We start from the raw sequence: 16,183 nt of genomic DNA, 5'->3' as shown, positions 1-16,183 counted from the left end.
TCTGTCTGTCTGTCTGTCTGTCTGTCTGTCTGTCTGTCTGCCTGCCTGTTGGTCCGATATCTCAAAAACGGAGGATCAGATGAGAATCAAATCTGGTAAATAGATTGAGTTAGCAAATTGCAAGAACTGATTAGTTTTTGGTGGGTGTGGCTTGCACACTTTTTGCTCATTTGCATAATTAATGATTTTAGAAAAAACGGATATACATTAAAAACGACTGCACACAATTTGACGCGATTTGCTACAAATGTTGATCACATCAAATATATCATTAAGGGGTGACATGAAAGATAGTTGCTAGTTTGCATATTAAATGAACTTTCCTAATTAGGGATGTATTCTGATTTTACTTGATCAAAATTGACCAAACTTGGTATGTATATGGAAGATACTATAATTTAACATACTTGAAAGTCATCAAGCATTTTATCTTCACCAATGCCTAATTTGCATATTTAATCAACTTTGCTAATCAGGGATATATATTTGAATTGACTGGACTAAAGTTGATGAAACTTTCTACATGTATTGAAGTTACTATGATACAACATTCTTGAGAGTCATTAAGCATTTTTACTGCAGCCAATTCCGAATTTGCATATTTAATGAACCTTCTTAATTAGAGATATATATCTGAATTAACTTGATTGTAGTTGTTGAACAAAGATACTTTCATATAACATTATTTTAAGTCAAAAGACATTTTTACTTCAGCCAATTTCTAATTTGCATATTAAATGAATTTTCATAATTAGGGATATATATCTGAACTGACTCGATCAAAATTGATGAAACTTGCTATGTACATTAATGACACTATAATACAATATTATTGAAAGTCATTAATCATTTTCTCTTCAGCCAATTCTTAATTTGCATATTTAATGAACTTTCCTAATTAGGGATATATATCTGAATTGACTTGACCAAAGTTGACAAAACTTGATGCATATATTGAAGATACTATGATACAATATTATTGAAAGTCATTAAGCATTTTTACTTCAGCCAATTCCTAATTTACATATTTAATCAACCTTGCTAATTAGTGATATATAGCTGAATCGACCCGACCAAAGTTGATGAACCTTGCTATATACATGAAAGATACTATGATACAACATTATTGAAAGTCATTAAGCATGTTTTCTTCAGCCATTCCTAATTTGAATATTCAATTATCTTTTCTAATTATGGATATATACTGGGATTTACTTGATCAAAGCTGGAAAAACATGCTATGCACATTGATGATTGTACCAAGTTAAAACAATATCGAAAGTCATTTCACATTTTCATGTCAGTTAATTTATTATTTTCGTACCTAATGAGCTTTCACAGTTCTGCATATATGGCTTGAAGGAGTTGGCCAAAGGTAATTACACTTGCTATATAAAGTGGTGATACAATGACAGAAGTCAAAGGACTTAATATTTTTATTTCAGTTAATTACATATTTGTATACTTCATGAACTTTTAGAATTAATCGGCGGTGAATATTGTTCATTATACTGATCATATTACTTTCAATGAAGTTGCAAACATGTGGCAAAGGTTCAAATTTACATATAATGCAATATATAATGAAACGTGAGCATTTTCAGTTCATATCTGGTTCAACAAGGTGACACCTAAAAGTTCACATCATGACACATACAAAGGAAAGGCCATTTATCTGCAAAGTCTGTGGGAAGGGTTTTTTCACGGAGTGGAGATCTAAAAGTTCACATGAGGACACATACAAGTGTAAAGCCATTAGTCTGCAACGTATGTTGTAAGAGTTTTGCACATTGTGGACACCTAAAAGTTCACATGAGGAAACGTACAAAGGAAAGACCATTTGTCTGCAAAATGTGTGGGAGGGGTTTTTTAACGAGTGGAGGACTTTGTCTGCAAAGTTCCAAATTTGATCGGTCACCGTCTCTACTCACCAACATCAACATCTGTTCAAGTGTTATTAAACTACAACCTCTGCAAGGAACATTGGTGTTGAATTCGATGATAACTATACATTTCAACAACATGTCAGTGCCACCTGCCGTGCTATCCACTTCCACCTCCGCAAAATTGGACGCATAAGGAAATACTTGTCTAAAGATTCCTGTGCTACCCTCGTCCAGGCCATTATATCTGCAAAGCTGGATTACTGCAATTCCTTACTATATGGTTGCCTGACGCTCAGCTTCAACGCTTACAACATGCCCAAAACACAGCAGCCAGAATTGTTACACTGACCAGGAAATCTGAACATATTACCCCTGTCCTTAGGCAACTTCACTGGCTTCCGGTATCCTATCGCATTGTCTTCAAGCTTTTGCTCCTAACCTATAAAGCCCTAAATGGACTCTCCCCACTATACATCAGGAATTTAATCACGCCTCATTCTTCATCACGCATTCTCCGTTCATCTGATCAATTTCTTCTGCACACACCTAGATGGAAGATGACTTCTTACGGTCGCCGCTCCTTTTCTTCAGCAGCTCCAGTTCTTTGGAATTCTCTACCCATTGACATTAAAACCTCCGCTAACATTAACATTTTCAAAAGACGCTTAAAAAGTTACATGTTTCAGAGAGCCTTTTTATGAACTCTTAGCGCCACTGAGCATTGGTATTTACCTTTGGATATTTGGCGCTTTATAAATTTGTTAGATAGATAGATAGATAGATAGATAGAAGTATGTGGTACGTAAGAGGTTTGCACAGTGTGTACATCTAAATGTTCACATCAGGACACATAGTGATACAAATGAAAAGCTATTTGTCTTTAAAGTATGTGGGAAGGGTTTTGCAATTAATGGCTATCTAAACGTTCACATCAGGACACATACAAATGAAAATCCATGTACGTGTATTAGAATAGGACGTCCCGATAGCCGACTCAGTTCAAAACAGGAAAAGTGATTTCTCTGCAAGTTTTGTAAAAAGGGGGCAGAACCTTTACAGAACAACCTCACTAAACGCGGCATCTTACACAATACACAATATGGTGATTTTTTGTAGAAAACAGACAAAATATTTACGGCCGCTACCACTGCCATTTGCTGTCAGCCATCTTGTTTTATGTTCAAAGCTATCGTTTTAGATGACCAAGCTTACGGAATCTATTCCAGCAGCTATCGTTTCCCTACCCAAGCTATCCTGCATGGTGTCAAGGCTGTGATTTTCATTCACAAGCTACACTTTCTTAGGTACCATCGAGGATGCACTAGCCCAATAAGAAGAGTACATATCTAGTAGCTCGACTGTGAGAATTGTTTAGCTTATATGATAGTAGATGTAGCATGGCTTCCGTTGTCTGTTGTCTTTTATCTGTCATCCTCTGTCAACTATACTTTCCTTCATAGAAACTATAATTAATAGTAATTTACGTAATGAATTTATGCACCACACACTATCTCAAGGATTACTCCCAAATTTGATGAAACCACTCATACACTCGCATTTTTCTATGCTAATCATGCTAAAACTTCGGTTCATGTGGTCGATATATATGCATGCATGCATATAGGTAGGTAGGTAGGTTGGTAGGTAGGTAGGTAGGTAGGTAGGTAGGTAGGTATGCTTACAAGCTTGTCTATTTGTGTATATGAATGTATGTTTTTATGTCCACAAGATCTCAGACCGCCCTGTGTGCACTGCATCTGTATTTTGGTGTAATCTTGCCACTGGTCAGATCGCAATGACATTTCTTTCGTAGTTTAGTTGATAGTTGATTTGTATTTTATGTGGATTTTGTTAAGTTTCTAGCAATATTAAATTTTGAACTTTTAGGATACATTTTTTTAATTTGCCATCGTAATGAAACATTGTGTGACACCATCCGCTAAAGTATTCTTTTGAGGTTTCTACTGATGTTTTTAAATTTATAATTAATATATTTTTTTAAAATTCGTAATGAATTAGCAATTAGTACTGTAATGTTTATATATCTGGCATTAAACATACTGTTAATTCATTTATAAGTCATTGCAATTATTCAAAGTTTTCATGAAGGCTCCATTGAAGAGATTCATTGATTTTATTTTCATATTTACATATCAAATTAGGATTATTTTGATGTTTTGTTTATTCACATGATTTTGATTACCGGTATACTTTTATGTCCTTAAACTATGGGTACATAACTTTTGTGATGGAATACCAATACGACATTGGAATATAAGCATTAAGCATATGATGTACACACCTCCTAGTTTTGTGAAAATTAAGAATTTGGGAAAGAATCATTGACTTTCCAGCACAGTGAATTCAGTACATTTTCAATTGGATGACCTCACAACATTAGCGCATCCTGTCACCTAACGACGACATCACAGTCAAATCCGTTCGGCCAAACCCCCTGCCCTTGAAAAAGAACACAAGTGATTCAAAAACCAAACTAAGTTGTTAAAGTTGTTCTGAATGCGACCCCTCCAAAAACTGTAGATTTCATGAAGCACTTGCACAAACATACTTGCTATTACACATCGCAAACAAACTTGATCAAAACGATGACTACATTTTAACAGGAGAAACAGATTCCCTTGCTGCCTTTGTGTAATGCACTGAGAAAGTTAACCATCTCAACTTTTAATACCTTTAAACTTAGTCAATCGTAAAATTCACTCGGTTTTCTTCTAAGCTCTGAAAACGATGGCTAGATAAATGAGGTAAGATGCTGCAATTTTTACCTTAACTCCTCTTAATTAGGGATAAGAGGGTTTAACCTCAAAAATGTGTTGCACACATTATAAGACTCTAATTGAGATGATGAAGAAATAAAGACGGTGGCTTAGATTCACTTTGACCATTTGACCTTCACGTTTTCTTTTCAATTTGAAACAATCTGACATTAAATGGCCGTCTTTCTTACAATAATTACAAGAAAGTGTACCAAACTCTTTGCCAACGAGATTGAGATTTGGATCTGATGATGTGAGAGTGTTACTTGAACTCTGTGAACTGTTGTCATTTGATGTCTACTCTCCTTTGAAAAATTCTTGCATGAAAAGGAGGAGTTAATAAATTTCCCTGTATTGTTACGATATGAAAAGGAATGGGATGGTTTGCTGAGAAATGAAGTTTTGTGGGTCAGTGAATAATCATCAGCCAAACGTGCAGCAACTTCTAATTTATCTGCCTTTTGTTCATTGATAAATGTCTTGATGCCACTCCGAATGCACCATTGACCATGGACAATGGACCTGGTAATATATTACCTTGAATGAAATGATTATTGGACCAGTTTAATGTCATATTTTAAATTCCTCAATCATTAATGTCATATTTTAAATTCCTCAATCAAAACAAGTTGTTGTAATTTATCGTATTTCTGACAGACCTTTCCAGAAGAACACCAACGATCAAACAGTTGTTCTTTTGTTCGAGCAAATTCAACATAATTTGATTTTTCGCCTTCTGACAATCCCTAAATTTCTGACGGTAAACTTCAGGCAAAAACTCATAGCCCTTGTTAATTAATTCCTTCACAGAATCATAATCTGAAGCCTGCTCTACTGACACCTGAATGTAAATGTGTCTGGCTTTACCCACCAAAGCACTCTACAAAAGTATAGACCAGGACTCACTAGGCCAATTCAGACTCCGAGCAAATTTCTCAAAATGAGGAAAATATTTGTAAACATCCTTTTTTTGAAAAGGGGAACCAACCTGAAGTGCTTTGTGATGTCAAAATTGTCTAAAGAGAAGAATTTTCCTGACTGTCCATGCTCTGAACGTTTCATTTCTAAGTGTAGTCGATGTTCTGCCAATTGTCGTTCCTTTTCTTTTTCCTCTCTACCTTTCTCTCCTTGTCTATTTTCCATTTCTAATATTTCCTGCCTATTTTTCTCTCTCTGTCTTTCTTCCATTTGTAATTCTATTTTCTTAAGTTCCAAATTTGCGTGTATTTCTAATTACGATTTTCTGAGTTCAAAAGGTAGACTTTGGCTCAAAATTTTTTAAGGTGAATTCCTCAAATTGGCCTGAATTAACTAAATGTTTCGCAATATTGTACTGTATTTCCCTCTTGCGCATAGATCTTTTGACTTCTACTTTAAGGAAATTGGCCAGTGCAATTAGGTCGTCTTTTCTGAGGGAATCAAATGCGTCCTGATCAAGGTCCTCAATATCATCTGGTTTGAATTCCGCCATGATTAAATTTCGATGAGTTCACAATATACAGTAGTTTGGCAAAGGCTGGCAAAATGCTGTCAGATGGCTCAAAATGTTCGTCTCCAGGACGAGCCCCCAATTTTGTTACGTGACAAAAAACGAACGAAAGGTGAACTGAGCAGTTTCCGTGTAAAACGACATTTATTGAGAAAAATTAAACGAATTGCTAAGCCAGGGATAGAATACAAACTTGATACTGTAAAAGTGTACAGGCTACTTATCTCAGCTGGGACGGCAAAGCTTCAGTCTCAGATTTGTAACAGTCAGTCGGAGAATGAACAGTCCTTTGGCTTGCAGGCTACAGTATAAATCCACAGTATAAATCCAGCGTGGCAGTGAAGATCTTGAAAAGTCTTGAAATTAGTACTGCTGGAGTTTCCAAAGACTTGAAGTAACACGCAGGAGACACGATCCCGAAATGTCTGACTGCAAGCCTGCTGTCCCAGTGTTTATACTCATGTGGTTGTATAAGAGCATACAAGAACAATCTAGAACTTTTATTGACATGCTAATTACTATTCTAAAATTATCTCTCACACACAACTAACTAAATTTCCAGAACATTCCAAACATGACTAATCGAATTCAAATCTGTGAGGTCATGTGAAGGACAGTGACCTTGAGAATGTTCCAGACTAATTAATCACAGGTCATGAGTGTGGGGGGAAATGACCTACATAACAATGGGGAAAAAAACGAAATTATGGATTTTTAAACAACAAACAAACCCTAAAACGGTGAAATGAATATCTGAGTGCAAGTTTGAGAGTCCGAATATCTGTTCCCGATGCACATTCCACTGACAGTTTTCGCAAAAAGTTAAAAGTCTTCCAATTGCTTAAGGGCAAACACTCTAAGTAGTATTAGTGTATATTCACTACTGAGACTGAGGATTACTGATAGTGAACACGGAGGGCGCTATGAAGTAAATCGTGGTGTGTAAGTGGTTTGCATTATCTTGTACGTTTGACCACGGTCCCTCTATCATAGAGGGACCGTGGTTTGACTGACGAAAAAGTCCGTTTTTTTATTGGGTTGGTTTATCGTGTCGCATAACGGATGGTGTAAGCTTGTACTCCAGTTTGACTGAATATACTGAAAACGAGAACTAATTATACTTGTCACTCAAATCCGAAAAAGGAGCGATGCTGAGTCTGAAACCGATCTCTTCAGCGGTGCCACTGTATCCCTCTCTGGACGAATAAAATCAGCAGAGGTACCAAACAAGATGCAGCAAGCCTAGACTTCTGACTCAAGTACCCTACCCTAACCTCTCCTAGAATCGCCGGTGTTCGATCTGAAAGCACGGAAATCAAAACATAAGCGACTGTTTTTGTGTCCACGGGACACAAAAAGAGTTCAGGGCAGAGTAACGTATACGTAAAAGAAAAGTACTGTTCTTTCCGCATCTACCATATTGCCAACTATAACTCCAAGTACCTGTAATAGTTCATCACTTTGTGGGGTCATATGCGGACTGGCAGACTTACACTACATTACACTACCAATCAAGCGTCTCTTACGTTGTACCAGAGAGTAACATTGACAGAGTAGCAACACTTGCATGCCTTTTGTTCCATGGTCGTATCTGTAGAGTATTGGCTCTTCATATTAAAATGAGCTCCAAAGGTGTTAAACTTTTTGGAGGCTTTGTTTGTGGTTGATGATTACACGAGATTATGCGACAAATACGACGAGATGGCATCGTACTGCCAGTAGCGTAGCAACCATAGTTACTTTGTGAGCTCTCAGGACAGAAACACTGCTTCACGCCAATCAAAACATAACACGGCAGCAGTTTCATAAACATGTCCTTCCTTGACCCACGTGTAAAAGAGGGTACGACTGACCGTAAACCATTGGGTAAAACCAGACAGTATCGATAAAAGACTTTCAAATTTGGTTCAAACACACTCATTATATATTCATAAAAATATGAGAGGAATTTTTAAAACGGTAAAACTCGTTTTCCTGAAGCTCAAAACACTCCCGTTTTCGCCAGCACGTCAATTCTGCTCAGCACCACACGACAACAACAACACAAACTTTGCCGAACATACTTTCGCTTAACAATTGGCGAAAATCCGAAAACTACCGAAGGATTCATGGTCGGCACTCTTCGGAAAAGAGAGGCGAGAGCAACCTGAGGCGAGGCGAACATGGATGGGTTACGGTAACCGCTTCACGCCTTAAACAATACCCGTTGCCACTCTATCTATCTTTCTCTATGGTTGTACAGATCAAATACCTGTCAAGTCGTCGTTTTTGTACCAGCTTTGGGCAGATATAAACGCTGAAAATTGCAGTTTATTTGAAAAAAATAACATAGAACGGGGGGCGAACGGGCGTTGAGTCTCCACTTCAATAATGTTTTGAACGTTATCAATCGATTCCTTTATCGGAAATTGATACATTGGTGTGTTGCTCACTCGCATGTCCTCCCCAGCTCACAGTGGCACCAAACTTGGCCAAAGTGCGCCAAAATATGTTACAACACACCTCATTCGCAGTCTGTGTTCTAATTCGCCAATTGATAGTCACGTGGGATGCGTTCTTTTTGTGCTGATCCACGTAAACGACGTCATCAGGCATCATTTGTCCGAACTGTTGCCTGCCAGGCATCAGTTCTGAAAAATGATGCCCGCTGACGTAAAAAAACAACAACATTGGCGCATGCGCTAACTAGAATGTAAACAAAGATGTCGTCTGCGGCCGAGCGAAACGATAGTCGAGAAATTTCTCGGTTTATTTTACTTTCTGAAGGAGAACCGAATGCTCTGGTTTCCAACAAGGACTCGGAACGAACGAAAATGATAATTAAAAGTGCATTGAATGTTTTGTAGAAGATTTGCGGCCCTGTCGGGAAAAACTCTTTTTTGCCGAACCACTTCAACATATTACATCATTCATGCGACAAGTTTTGTGTATAGTACGTTCTTATGCATAGCTACGGATGAAGTGTGTTATAAAACACACATTGACTGGCCATGCGGGCGACAGCATACGTCTTTAACCCCTCGGGCCTGTGAGTCACCCCCCAAAACAGACTGTTTCCCTCGACCTACGGTCTCGGGAAACAGTCTGTTTTTTGGGGTGACTCACAGTCCCTCGGGGTACAGACGTATGCTGTTGCCCTCATGGCCAGTCAATATGTGTATACTGAAATATAAAATCAATACCAAAATTGTAAAAAGTGTCGACGATTCAATTTAAATACAAGAAACAAACAAGTACATTGACTGCTACGGTATATACGTTAATATATACGGGTTATTTTGGAAATATTCATGACGTGACCTAAACACGCGAGCGGCACGCGAGCAGATTTCGATCGATATTCTATTGAAAATAAATTGATTAGTTCGTTGTCGTCACTGGCAATCGGCCGAAAGCGCTCTCAGGTAGAAAATATGTTTCGCGGAATATGGAGCACTCAGGCGCACTTTCGTCCCGCAATGTACGTAGCAGAGCTGCGATTGGGATTGGCCATATATCGTCGGCAACGCCAGTCCAGCCTTTCCTAGCCTAGCCTAACCGAACCCTATAAGCGATAAAAAACCAAACTCATTTTCACCCTACGCAGCGTTCTGTGAAAAAGAAACCCTCTTTTCCTTATCATACTAAGTAACATCTGACCGATATCCAGTTGCACTCTGATTTGCAATGGTATGCTTTATGACTTCACCGATCGATATCCAATACACCATCGCTCGGGATCGTTAGCTGCACTTCCGCTCTTAGACTCTCCACAGTCGCTGTGCCTTGTTTTGTGCGCGCCCACGATGGGCCTGCATTCGAAGGCTACGCTGTGCAGCTGTGAGCACGCGCTGCCAGACACAGCGACTGTCCGTTTTTGCAAGTATATGAATATTCATAAGGGTAGTGACGTCTAAAGAAACACCTATCTAACAGGGTGGAGAGAATATATTCTAGAAACTAGTATATACCTATATACGCGGAATGTTTTTATTTTTCATTTTTAATTTATTTGGCTATGCTACCTGTCATTTTTGTTTTGATTAACGAATGTGTGGAGTTCTATAAGTACCCGGATCAGGCAGAAATCCGACCGGTCGCTTGCAAGAACGTCCAGACCCTGGGATTCGCGTCGCGTCTCTGAAGGGCGCGCGCGTGTTCAACAGGGAAGAACGCGAATCGCAGGGTCTCTGCCAGACTATTCCGCTCTCTGCGCCTGCACGACCGATAGACATGTGTCCATGAATATACACGCGTCTATGGGGCGCACGGTGGTGCGTGTCACAGGCCTTTGACTCAATGCAAGCAAACCGTCACTAATGCAACCAGTATGATACAGTACATAATAGTCAATGTACCCGTGTGTTTCTTGTACTTAAGGTAGTGACTCAGTTTGGTTGACACATATTTTCAATCAAAAGTTTCACATAGAAAACAGGGTCTCACACCCAACATGTGGTACATTTTCTAATAGGTCTATATTTGAGAAGGTAAAAATTTTGTTTAGTTGTCAAAACATGCATTGGTATGTTTGTTTAAGTCAAAAACATGTGATTTTGAATTTTTTTCACTTAAAAGAGTATAAGTAAGAATTGGCAGCACCCCTAAGTGATCTGTTAACGGCACTAGACAGCTGGATATACAGGGGGAAAAACCGTGTTTTGGATTTTTGAAATTCGCTTTTGTTTCTGCACAGTGAGCCTTCGAAGTGTGAACTGTCGGATTTTCGCATAAATTATCGGCTTTTGTTCACGTTTGTCAAGTTATCGTCACTTCAGGGGGGTTTATCAAAAATCTAAGACACGGTTTTTCAGGTCTATTCATGAAGTGTTAGCATGCGAAGAATCGGGGAAATCCGCCCACGCGTCGCCGACTTACACTCATTTGAAGGTGCGGATACATAGCAAAAATCGGAACTGAGAAAATCGACGATTTGTGTAAAACGTCCCATTTTTCACACAAAATCGCCGAAAAAAGTCGGATTTTTGTGCGTTTCAAAAAAAATTATTCGATCTGGGTCTAGGTTAAATATTGGGCATCAGGTTAGAGAATTTCTGACAAGTCCTAAACATTAGTTCGCCTAAAAATGATGAAAATTGTGCTTAGAAACGTGAGGCTGGTCAGCGTAAGCGGTGGGTACTATTTACACGATAAACACTAGAGAGATAATTCAGGGCATAATCTGTTTGTCAAATACGTATCTAGCTTATAATTATATTAACTGTACACTGTTTGGTAACGGTTAGAGTCTGGTTACAAGACGAGAAAAGTTTTAAAAAATCATACAGCCGGAATGGTTTACAGGTCTGCGTTCTGCCGACGACGCGCGCTCGCTCTCCTCGCTAGCGCTCGACTTCCGGTCTCACAGCCCGTAATTTATGCACGTACCAAGTGTGAAATGGTTGCCCAGTTCATTTTAGTGCCGATTTTTGTGCCTATAGTACAAGCACGGTCCCTCCACAAAAGAGACCGTGGTACAAGACGTCACTTGCTTGCTTGCTTGCTTTCGGAGATGAACGACCAACTCTCGATGCTCTAAAAAATTCTGTAGTTGAGAAGTTCAAGGAATGCGGGAAAGTCGCACTTGTTTTGTGGTTTTCACATGTGATCTGCTGCAGTCCTTTTGCTCACCATAAAAAATGACCGGGTTTTCGTGCGCTATTTCGCTTTCCACTGTGACATGTACTATTATGGCCTCGGGTATAGTATGAAACCAAAATCAACTGCAGTTACACGTAAAAGCCATTCTTCATGACTTAAAATAAACGACTGAGGCGATACTCGACAGATTCACTCATTGTAAAATTGAAACGGCGACATATCGCGACACCCTCTTGACCACAGATAGAAATTGACAGGCAACGATCGTGAAGCGACGTTTCGCGTACGTTGCTGTGCTCTAGACCGACATAACAGTGTCGGATTGACAAATTGGACAAACCATGCTTCCTACATCCATGGACAAACTAAGTCCAAGACTGTCCAAGATATGGGCTGCTGTTATAGAACCATATTTTCCAGTGAAGATTAAATAGATTCTCTTTGGACGGCAGTGTAATCTATAGCCCGGCGTACGATGCTATGTGTTCCGCTACAGCTAATCGCCTCGCTCACCACAACCCTGCAAAGACCCGTACGTAGGGTCGGTGACTTCAAATCCATTTTGGGACTTGACGTAAAAACCAAATTACTGTCGAAATACAGCGTTCTTGGGCCCAAGTCGTATCCCTGCCGACCTCAGCTACTCGATCGCTTCCAAAAATGCCAGTCTTTTATTCACTTTTCGTAAATAACCGTCGATGTCGGCAACTCTCTCGCTAGCCCTGTGTACGATGCTGTGTGTTAGCTGTAGCGGCCAACACACAACATCGCGTTCATCAGCTTTGCTTCTTCGGCCCCCGTTTGCGTTTTCTACACTGCTTATACTGCCGCAGTCATCGGCCATGTCTTGTCTTGTCTAATCGAAGATTCCCCCTGTCAGTAGAGGCACCTCTAGCTGAGTTTCAAAACAGAACATACGTCACCATGCTAAAAAAAGCAAGTTAAACAAGACAAACATTTACACACAACAAAAAGTTTAAAAAGCTGGCATGCAGCAAAAAAAAAACACAGTCCGCCAGTCTTCACGTGGGTTTGGTCGCCACATTAAGGTGTTCGTTGATAAGTAGTAATCTTCTATGGTGCAGGCTATATAATAAAAGACGGGACTGCTGCTCAAAGGCTGGAACACAGTCAATATGGCCGCCTTTATGACTTAAATAACAGGCTGGATTAATAAGCAACTCAGATAGTCTTTCTTTAGAGTGCCTGGCTGAAGCAAGTATTGTATTACAGTTGAAACAAATAGAATTCTGTAGTTGTATGAGATATCTTCTGCGCATATCATCAAGTGCCGGACACGTAGCTACGAAGTGACATCTATCTTCGGGTCCTTGTTGACATAAAGTACAAGTCGGATTTACAACATATTGATTGAACGCTGTTCTATTTGCCTGTAAGATATAAGTACCGGTGAGTACACGAAGACGGACTCCCAATCGTCTAATGTCTCGAACGCTGGTTGAAATAGATGAAATTGACGGGTGTGGTTTTTGTACTGACAGAGTGTCCTTTTGTAGATATTTTAAGCTTGGGTAATAAATCATTCGTGAAGTCAGGTCTTCGTCCCAATAATTAACAATAGATTTCTTCACATGTCCTTTCCAGACACTTTTGGTCATTGGCAAATCCATGAGATCATGTATAGATGGGAGTGAGTAAATGGCAAGTAGATTTCTTACTTGTGTAAACCAACTGTACTTATTTTGTGACGTCAGCGATGTCTGTCTTACCAGAAGTTCATATTCAATAGAGTTCTTGTTGTGGCAAATGTTATACAGGATAGTTAAAGTTCTCATATGGAGTTTAGCAGTTGCAGGAAGTGTACCAGCCAGCAGATAGGGAACTGGGTCCGGAACTCTTGTGGGTAAAGAAAGCAGTTCTTTTATAATCTTTCTGTAAAATGCCTCAAGCTTGGTAAGATCAGCAACACTTAGAGTTACAAACTCTAGGCCGTGTAACAAGATAGGAGCGACATAGATGTCCAGGATATGTATTGAAGCTATTGGTGTTAGACCATTTTTTCCGTGCAAACCAGATCCAATTAAAGAATAAAGAGTGCGCCTTGCTTTGCTAATGTTTTCATCAATGGTTGGTTTAGCTGAAGTAATTCTGTGATCTCTAATGATCCCCAGATGTTTGGCTTGTTGAGGTTGCCTTGCCAGTATTCAGTTTATCAACGGCGTTCAGTATGTCTTCAGATGAAATATATAGTGGACTATCTGAATGGTGTGAACACAGGTCATTAATTATTAGAAGGTCAAATTCTGCTCGTTTTCTATAATCATCGTTGTATAAATCATTTCTCTCTGGTGTAGCAAGGCTAGAAAAATGATGATGCCATCCTTGTAGAATTTCTTCTTCATGATAAGATTTGTTCCTAACAGAAATACTGGTTGGAAGGTTTGAGCTTGTAGAGCGTTGGTTCTTGACAAGTTTAAAGAAAGTATTCTTGTCATTTTCATTTGCGAGTAAGATTTCCTCTATCTTGTCGTCACGTTGTTTAGCTACTGCAATCCTCTGTAATTGACGTAATTTTTTCTTTGTTTCATGTAGAGCAGTGAAAGTGGGATGATCAGGATTGGTTGGTTTACTGGCTAATTTCCAGTTGTGAAAGGCCTGTTTCTTTGCTTTGACTGCAGCTGAGATATCAGAGTTCCAAACTCTGAAGGATCCCCTTGAGGTATTTGTAACAGGTTTTGTAAAATAAGATGCAGAGTCTCTTAATGATGAACATAGCTTGGAATAAAGCATGTGGATGTCATAATTACTGTTGGTTGTCTGATAATCCTGCGTCAGCTTGGCTGTGTTAGCTGCCACTTTTTCTTGGTAGTGCTGCCTATTTACATCTTTCCACTTGGGTATTTCATGATTAGTAATCTTCTTTACCATTTTTGTATTAACTTTTGGAGGGATTTGTCCTATAACTGTAAGCTTCAATGGGTAATGGTCGGATGAGTTAGAGTGAAGAGAATCCAGTTTACAGATATCTAAGATAATGTGGCTATCTGCTCGGCTGATAAGAAAGTAATCGATTGTTGACGAGTCTTTCTTGTTATCATGTAAGAATGTTGGACCTGAAGTATAGGGTACCAGGTCATGCTCCTCGATGAAGTCATGTAGTAACTTATCTCGACTATTTGGGTCACGGTTCGGTGTTATAATATCCGCATTAAGATCTCCAGCTAGACATAGGACATGAGTATCTTTATAATTAATAATAATTTCGTGTAATTGATCTAGAGTTTCAATGTATTCTTGAGTCTGGTTAGCAGTTCCTCGAGATGGCATATATACACTAGCACACAGAGTCGGCTTCGGAGAAGTTGCAATGTGGATACACTGTATTCTCACGCCTCCATCTTTAAGTGGGGTAACAGCGTGATTTAAGGAAAATTTCCAAAAAATACAAGTTCCACCATATCCTCTTGGGACTTGAATTGGAGTGATATGGTTGTTATCATCAACAGATTTCCCTTCACACAGAAAATGTTTGTTGAAATTTTTCAGAATATTGTGCTGGAAATTGTAAAGCCAATGTTCTTGTATACACAGAAAATCAGAGCGCTGGAGTATATCTTGAATACAACTTGAGTTTGGTAAGATGTTTTTACAGTTAAATGTTGAAATGACGATCCTTGGATTGAGTTTAGACTTGCCACTGGTTAGCTTGTTCGCTGGAAATGATGTCTGCTGTACAAAAAATGATCTGGATTGTTAGATTTAATAACTTTGTCGTCGGAGGGTTTCTTCGAAAGTTTCTCAGTTTGGGTATGAACCATGACTGATGTTTCTAAACTGGTACTGTCTGCTCTCCTAGTCGGTGAGGGGATAGGGGTTTTGTTCTGTGAAGCAGTATAATTACTTGTAGATGAGTTAACTTCATCAGCATCGGGAATTTGTATGTCTTGTGGATTGGTTCTTATCTGAGTTGTGTGCAATTTACTTGATGAAGTTGGTATGGTAGAATTGTTCTGCGACTGGTTCAACTGTACCATGTTGTCAGATAATGCACTGTTCTGTGTGTTAATGGGATTTTGAAGGTTGGATGTACCGGTGACTTGGTGAGAAATAGTACTTGTAGGAACAGCGGAGTTGTGTTGATTTGTCATTGACCAGTTATTTACTTGCTGATTTCGTTGCTCGGGTTGTTGAGAGAACTGGTTAACATGATATCCAGGAACAGTACAAATTCCAGCTTGACCAAGGGTTGGATAATACATCTGAGGTTGCAAAGTGGGCATACGTGCTTGCATCCATAGAGGGTGGTGATATGACGCTCGTGGGATGTATGGAATAGGTTGGATGATCCTACCATGATAAGGCATGTAAGCTGCAGTGGTTGGTACAACATTGTTAATATGATGTTCCAGTTGGTTAATTCTCAGCTTAAGATTATCAATTTCCAGAGAATGCAAACGTTGATGCATAAAAGACATTTCCGATGAAACTGA

This window comes from Ptychodera flava, unplaced genomic scaffold (genome assembly GCF_041260155.1).
Source record: "Ptychodera flava strain L36383 unplaced genomic scaffold, AS_Pfla_20210202 Scaffold_33__1_contigs__length_2856901_pilon, whole genome shotgun sequence".
NCBI lineage: Eukaryota > Metazoa > Hemichordata > Enteropneusta > Ptychoderidae > Ptychodera > Ptychodera flava.
Note: the sequence above shows the minus strand (reverse complement) of the source record.